Genomic DNA, 8393 nt, shown 5'->3' with positions numbered 1-8393 from the left:
AGAGACAGAGGCAGAAACATAGGCAAAGGGAGAAGCAGGGTCCCTGCGGGGAGCCCGATTTGGGACTCGATTTCCCAGACTCCAGGATCACGACCTGAGCCAAAGGCAGATGCTCAACCACTGAGCCACAAGTTTCAGGATTTGGGTTCAAATTCTAAAAGAACACTTTTCCTAAAATCTAAATTGATTCAGTCACCAAATATGTTTTGAGTCCTTATTTAGGACCAAGCACTAAACTAGATGTTGGGGTTAAAATAGGAAAAAAACAAGAGGCTCCTGCCCTCCTAGAGCCTACAGTTGGTTAAGTAGTGATAGGCATTAATTAAACGATCAAATAATTTACACATTTAAATATAAAATTGTAACTATGGCAAGTGTGCTAAAGAGGAGGTACCTGGTACTTTAGGAAACTATTATTCTAGAATTCGATTTAATCAGGGAGTCTTTTTAGGAGACATGTACTCTGAAATGGGAGTGATGACTGGGAACCACTTGGCAGGTCAGATGTTCTGGGCACAGTGACAGTATCTGCAGAGTGGCTACAACTATGAGAAGGGAACTGAGGAGGGTAGGGATAAGGAGATGAGCTGGAGAAGAGCTAAAATCTTCATAGTTGAGAGGTATTTATCACAAGCACAACTGCAGTCCTTGTAGAGCTTACCTTTACGGGGATGGAACGTTAAGGTCTAATCAAAGAAAGGGAGTCTTAACCTGAATCCTATGTCTGACTCCGGAAATATCTTGTTAACACTTTAATGCCTCCATCACTCTAGTTTCTTTACCTCAATAACCAGTTTACCTCAATGCATGTCATCTCAGGTTTTGTAGAGATATTTTAAGGAACAATGAGTCATAATTGCTGAGTTCTTTGAACTCCTTGGATGAAAGATGTTATATGGTCTATAAATGTAAAGCATTGCTATTACCTATCAGACAGAAAGCTGTCTCCAGCCAAAAAGAAACCAGCAAAATACAAAGGATATGAGTCTCCATCCACTTCTGTCAGAGTTAAATATATAATCTGGGCATAAATTAAATGGGCTTAATGCTGGGTAAGCTCAGCATCTTTGATCTAAAATGCCCAGAGCACTGTGCAAACATTAAGTCATCTGTTCTCAAAATGCCCTCCAAACACGTCATGAACACCAGCCATTATAATTCTTCCTGAGGCTTATGATAGAGTTCACAGACTTTAATTTTCTTTCCAAAGGTAACCAGCAGTTGGTGTAAAATCCCAGAAAGATGACATGAGCTCCTGGTTAATTCTGCCCGCCCCATTTACTGTCCCCAAAACAAGCAAAAGAGGTGAAACAGAGATGAGAAGGAAATGTGTAAGTGCACTCTTTCCCTTACCTTTCATATTAAACCCTTAATATTATTGGTACAGAACAACTTATAATGGGGGAATCGAGAGGGAGGGAGAGACAAGCAACACTCAGAGCCAGTTTCTCCAGGGCCTTTGAAAATGTCTTCATTTCTTTTATTTCTCTTTAAGATTTTGAGAGACAGAGAGAGTGTGTGAGCGGGAAAGTGAGAAACAGACTACCTGCTGAACAGGGAGCCCAACGAGGTCCCTGAGGACCCAGGTCCAGGACCCTGAGGTCATGACCTGAGCCGAAGGCAGACGCTCAACCGATTGAGTCACCCAGGCGCCCCATCTTCATTTCTTTTAAAAGCAGAAGAAATAATGCTATGATCCAGCCTGGATTTAATTCACCTCATACCAACACTTGTAAAAGACTATTTTTATTTTTGAATTTTTTTGGGGTTTCAAGTTTTTATTTAAATTCTAATTCGTTTTAAAAAAAATAAATAAATTCTAATTCGTTAACATATATAGTAAAGTTGGTTTCAGGCGTAGAAAGCACGATTTCAACTATGATTGTGGTGGGAGCGGCCCACAAAGACAAAAGTACCTAGGGCCCTCGACAGAATGTGGCCCTTGAAACTTGTATATTTCGAGGAAAACCTGCTGAGGAAATTCTTGACAAGGATTTATTTATTCCACCTAACCACTAGAGAATCTTGCAAAAGCAACTAAATATAATGGTTTCCAAGTGATTCAACAAACTGACCAGAGCAAGCCAAATAAAAAAAACCGGAGGGTTGTCAACAATGGAAGATGTGGTTTGATTTCTCCAGATAGCCAGCCCATCTACAGAACACAGGATGATGTTTTATTTAAAAGGACTAATAAGGGATCCCTGGGTGGCACAGCGGTTTGGCGCCTGCCTTTGGCCCAGGGCGCGATCCTGGAGACCCGGGATTGAATCCTATGTCAGGCTCCCGGTGCATGGAGCCTGCTTCTCTCTCTCTCTCTCTCTCTCTCTCTGACTATCACAAATAAATAAAAAATTTAAAAAAAAATAAAAGGACTAATGAAGATTTGAGAATGATGAGCTTCATCTGCGAAATTACAGCTTCTAGCTTCCTCTCATGCTGGTTTCTGATCCAAATTTATATTAACTGTGTCATTTGGGAACTTTATGCCAAAAATTATTCTTAAAGCTTTCCTGGATTGGTAGAGTCCCTGGATCCTGGCAAAAGCTAATACAAATCATCTCTCAAGGAAAACACTTAAAACTCTCAAATACTTCACACAGAAAAAGTTCCACAAACACGCACTTGCAATAAAAAGTAGTCATAAAACATGGAAAAAGAAGCCTAACATTAGAAAGAGCCTGTATAAACAACCAAACACAGAACATAAGGGGTGCCTGGGGGGCTGAGCCGGTTGAATGACTGGTTATTGGTTTCAGCTCTGGTCAGGATCCCAGGGTCCTGGGATCAAGCCCTAGTGGGACTCTGTGCTCAGCGGGAAGGCCGCTTGGAATTATGTCCCTGCCCCTGGCGCGGCTCACATGTGTGCTTGCTCTCTCTCTCTCTCTCTCAAATAAATAATCTTAAAATAAACCAAACAACCCACAAAATAAGATACCCAAAGACTACAAATCATGTAATTATTGCACACATAAAATATATTAAGCACATTTATTATGTTTAAAGAAATATAAGAAATATTTAGGGAAAAAGAAATATTTGGAAGTATGAGTACAGAATCCTTTTACGTAGGTAAAAGGATTGAATATCTATAAATGGAAAAAATATAACCGAAACTAAAGCTCATTTGGGGAATTGTATAATAGTAGATTCAACACAACTGAAGACCAAAGGTGTTAATTAGAAAATAAAACTGAGGGGATCCCTGGGTGGCGCAGTGGTTAAGCGCCTGCCTTTGGCCCAGGGCGCGATCCTGGAGACCCGGGATCGAATCCCACGTCGGGCTCCCCATGCATGGAGCCTGCTTCTCCCTCTGCCTGTATCTCTGCCTCTGTCTTTCTCTCTCTCTGTGCGACTATCATAAAAAAAAAAAAAAAAAAACTGAAAGAATTACTTGGGATCCTGTTCAGATTATCAAATACATGAAAATGATAAAGGATACGATGTGAAGGCTAGAATAAGAAATTGTAACATATATCTAATTGATATCTTGGAGGGCACATCTTAGAGAATGTGAGTAAAAGCAATATTCAACAAGAATTTGAGTACTGAGATTTTTCCAGCATTGAGAAATGACAGGAATTCTCTCAAATTAGGAAATCCCTGGAGGGGAAACCCTGGGTGGCTCAGCCATTTAGCGCCTGCCTCTGGCCCAGGGTGTGATCCTGGAGACCTGGGATCGAGTCTGCATCGGGCTCCCTGCATGGAGCCTGCTTCTCCCCTGCCTGTGCCTCTGCTTCTCTCTCTGTGTGTCTCTCATGAATAAATAAATAAAATCTTAAAAAAAAAGAAAAAAGGGGAAATCCCTGGCAAACTGAAACAAAGTTTACCTTAAAGAGATCATCAGTAAAGGAATTTATAAAGGGCATACATTTGGGAGAAGAACAATCATCCCGGAAATGGTATGATATGCAAGAAAAGGCGGTGAAAAGCAATGTAGACCGCTGCTGCTCCGCTGCTTCTCCGAGAGAACATCAAATGGTGGATGAGGGCCTGGCTGCCCGGGTGGGTGGGGAAGGGGGGCGCTTGGCTGCCCTGGGGGCCCCGGAATGGGAGGTTTCGGCAGCGGCGCCCGGGGGCCAGAGCCGAGGCCACAGAGCTCGTGGAGGCAAGGCAGAGGATAAGGAGTGGATCCCCGTCACCAAGCTGGGCTGCCTGGTCAAGGACATGAAGGTCACGTCCCCAGAAGAGATCTATCTCTTCTCCCTGCCCATCAAGGTCTGAGATCATGGACTTTTCTCTGGAGGCATCCCTCAAAGATGAGGTTTTGAAAATCATGCCCGTGCAAAAGCAGACCTGTGCTGGCCAGCGGACCAGGTTCAAGGCTTTTGTTGCCATCGGAGATTACAATGGACACCTCCGTCTGGGTGTCAAGTGCTCCAAGGAGGTAGCCACTGCCTTCCCTGGGGCCATCCTGGCCAAGCTTTCCATTGTCCCGGTGCGGGGAGGCTATTGGGGGAACAAGATCGGCAAGCCCCACGCTGTCCCTTGCAAGGTGTGACTGGCCGCTGTGGTTCTGTGCTGGCGCGTCTCCTCCCTGCCCCCAGAGGCATGGCATTGTCTCAGCCCGTGCCCAGGAAGCTACTGATGAGGGCGGTATTGAGGACTGCTACACCTCGGCCAGGGGCTGCACTGCCACCCTGGGGGACTTTGCCGAGGCTACTTTTGATGTGATCTCCAAGACCTACAAAGCTAGACATTGCCCATATTACAAAAACGATTGTATAATTTACAAGATCTATAGAACAAAGACACTGGATTGAAATATAAATTAGGAGAGGAATCTGGTAGGGATTAAAGCAGTCTAAGATCCTTCTATTACCCAGGAGAAGAGTAAACATGTTAATTCTCTTCAGATTTTAACATTTCAACATGCAAGAGGACCTTTCACCTGAATTAAGGGCAGATCTTTGCATAAAGTTGGAGAATCAGGGATCCCTGGGTGGCTCAGCGGTTTAGCACCTGCCTTCCGCCCAGGGCGTGATCCTGGGATCCGAGGATCGGGTCCCATGTCGGGCTTCCTGCATGGAGCCTGCTTCTCCCTCTGCCTGTGTCTCTGCCTCTCTCTCTCTCTCTCTCTCTCTCTCTCTCTCTCTCTCTGTGCCTCTCATGAATAAATAAATAAATCTTAAAAAAAAAAAATGGAGACTCAAACACACAAATTTGCCTCTATTCTTCCTGAAGAAAACCTCATTTAAATGACACTAAATGTCTTCTTTTTTTTAAAAGTTTTTATTTATTTATTTATTCATGAGAGAGAGAGAGAGAGAGAGAGAGAAAGGCAGAGACACAGGCAGAGAGAGGAGCAGGCACCAAGCAATGGAGCCTGATGCAGGACTTGATCCCGGGACTCCAGGATTACGCCCTGGGCCCAAGGCAAACGCTCAATTGCTGAGCCACCCAGGCATCCCACACTAAATGGATTTTTTTTTTTAAAGCCTCCAAGTACAAAGAAAAACAAAACAGAATAGAAGATAACAATATCAAATTTTTGGAATCTGAAAAACAGATGGATGTAAGTTTACTTACCAAATACACTCAAGAAAGCTGAGATCTGGGGAGCCTGGCTCCATCAGTCGGCAGACCAATCAATTCTTAATGTTGGGGTTGTAAATTTGAGCCCCACATTGTAGAGATTATTTAAAAATAAACTCTTTAGGGGTGCCTGGGTGGCTCAGTGAGTTAAGTATCTGACTTTAATTTTTTTTTTTTTTTTTATTCACGAGAGACTCCAGGATCACGCCCTGGGCCAAAGGTAGACGCCCAACTGCTGAGCCACCCAGGCATCCCAAATATCTGACTTTTGATCTGAGCTCAGTTCTTTATCTCAGGGTCATGAGTTTAAATCCCACATTGGGCTCCACACTGGACTGGGAAACTACTTAAAAAAAAATTCCTTTTAGGGCACGTAGGTAGCTTAGCTGGTTAAGTGTCGGACTTCAGCCCAGGTTGTGAACTCAAGGTGCTAGGATCAAGCCCCACATAGGTCTTCCGGCTCCAGGGGGAGTCTGCTCCTCCCCCCACTTGAGCACACCAGTGTCCTCTCTCTCAAATAAATAATATCTTTAAAAAAATAATAAACATAATTTTACTAGTTATCTCTCCAGATTGACCTGGTCACCAACAAGCCCAGAACGTTCAATATGCTTCTTTTTTTCTGTCCTATTTTAACCTTTGAGCAGAAAACAATAAATTAGCAGAAATTGGAGGAAAGCAACTAGCATTAAGTGACAGATACCAAAACAAAGAAAGCAACGGGAATAAATAGACCGTTCTTGGATAAGAAAATTAAAAGGCATCAATAAAATTTTAAATTTTGGTCGATTTTTAAAATTTTTATTTTAAAGATTTTTATTTATTTGAGAGAGCGAAAGAGCATGCACAAGCAAGGGGGAAGAGTAGAGGGAGAAGCAGATTCCCCACGGAGCAGGGAGCCCAATGTGGGACTGGATCCCAGGACCCCGGAACCATGACCTGAGCTAAAGGCAGGTGCTTAACCGACTGAACTACCCAGACACCCCTAAACATATTCTTTTAAAGATTTTTTTAAAGTAATTTATACACCCAATGTGGGGATTGAACCCATAACCCTGAGATCAAGAGTTGTAGGCTTTACTGACTGAGCCAGCCAGTTGCCCCTAAACTTACCACTTTTGTGTATTCATTCTAGAATCACATTATTAGTAATGAAGGATAATTGGAAGAAAGGCAGGCAGGGACACAGGGTGCCCTGTTCAAAAGGAAACAATCCTTAAAAGGATTTTACACCCACCCTGGAAGGGGTCCTCCATCCTTTAGCATGTGATAGATGACAAAAATCTGATTGGAAATCAGATGCAGGGAGGGTTAATTAGATTAAAACAGCCCTTCAGGGATCCTTGGGTGGCGCAGCGGTTTAGCGCCTGCCTTTGGCCCAGGGCGTGATCCCGGAGGCTCAGGATCGAATCCCACCTTGGGCTCCCGGTGCATGGAGCCTGCTTCTCCCTCTGCCTATGTCTCTGCCTCTCTCTCTCTCTCTCTCTCTCTCTCTCTGTGACTATAATAAAAAAAAAAAAAATTTAAAACAGCCCTTCAACAAGCTCATAAAAATCCCTAGATTGGGCAGCCTGGGTGGCTCAGTGGTTTAGGGCCGCCTTCAGCCCCAGGGCCTGATTCTGGAGACCCAGGATCGAATCCCACGTCAGGCTCCCTGCATGGAGCCTGCTTCTCTCTCTCATAAATAAATAAAATCTTTAAAAAACACACACACACACACACACAAAACCTAGATTTAGAAACCCGATGGCAACCCTCTCTGGCCCCTCTCTCCTCAAGAGCTTTGTACTATCACTTTGCTATCACTCAATAAACCTCGCTTTGCTGCCCACCACTCTGTCTAGTCTACGTCATTCTTCAAAGCAGTGTAACCAAGAACCATGGACACTGACAGAGAAAAAACTCCTGTAACATTAGGAATCTAAAGAAAAATTCTAGGTCACTGGCTAAGGGTTGATTTCTAAATATTATATACATGGCATAAAACTAAAAGTGTACGATTTATACATTCATTTGCATAGGGGTAAATAGATGACTTAGATAATATTAACCCATGAAATCCATGCTCTTGGTATTGTAAGTAGAACACTGAGAAGCCTTCATTTCTTTCTTTCTTTCCTTCCTTCTTTCTTTTTTAAATTTTAAGTAGGCTCCACTTCCAACATGGGGCTTGAACTCATAACCCTGAGATCAAGAGTCCTATGTTGCACTGGCTGAGCCAGGTTGGCAACCCAGAAACCTTCCTTTCTTAAGAACAGCATTATCATTTCCTTGAAAACATAAATATCAGCAGTGTCACCTATGAAAAAAAAGTTTCCTGCTTTACATGCCTTCATATTCCAGGTTGTAAAGAGCTAAAAATCCTTTCATTCTTAGGGATAAGTCAATCTCTGAATGTGATCATAGGATTTTACTCATCTCTTGGTGTGTCAACAAATCCATTACTGCTGAAAAATCTTTGTAAGAACAAATGTTATATTAACCATAGTTGTTTGTGTATCCACAATTATCACCTTCTTGACAGACCAAGAATTGCCTTTCTGCCGGCTATACAACGTGGAGTGCTTGCAGCTTTACTAAGGACAATCCATTTTTTTTAATAGATTTTATTTATTTACTCATGAGAAACACAGAGAGGAGAGAGAAAGGCAGAGACATAGGCAGAGGGAGAAGCAGGCTCCATGCAGGAAGCCCAATGTGGGACTCGACCCCCGGGGTCTCCAGGATCACGCCCTGGGCTGAAGGCGGCGCTATACCGCTGACCACCGGGGCTGCCCAGAACAATCCATTTAATGGCTGTACACTACTGTTAGCTTGGTTTGAAAATATCAATAATTTGCATGATCCAGAATTAATGA

At 43.2% G+C, this 8393-nt stretch overlaps 1 pseudogene; it reads left to right on the top strand.

Moving 5' to 3' along the window:
• Positions 1-3909: 3909 nt before the first annotated feature.
• Positions 3910-4763, top strand: LOC121479369 (annotated as a pseudogene).
• The last annotated feature ends 3630 nt before the right edge of the window (positions 4764-8393 follow it).

The sequence above is a fragment of the Vulpes lagopus genome, chromosome 20 (assembly GCF_018345385.1).
Source record: "Vulpes lagopus strain Blue_001 chromosome 20, ASM1834538v1, whole genome shotgun sequence".
NCBI lineage: Eukaryota > Metazoa > Chordata > Mammalia > Carnivora > Canidae > Vulpes > Vulpes lagopus.
The sequence above is the reverse complement of the archived record's forward strand: the minus strand, read 5'-3'. Positions and strand labels throughout refer to the sequence as shown.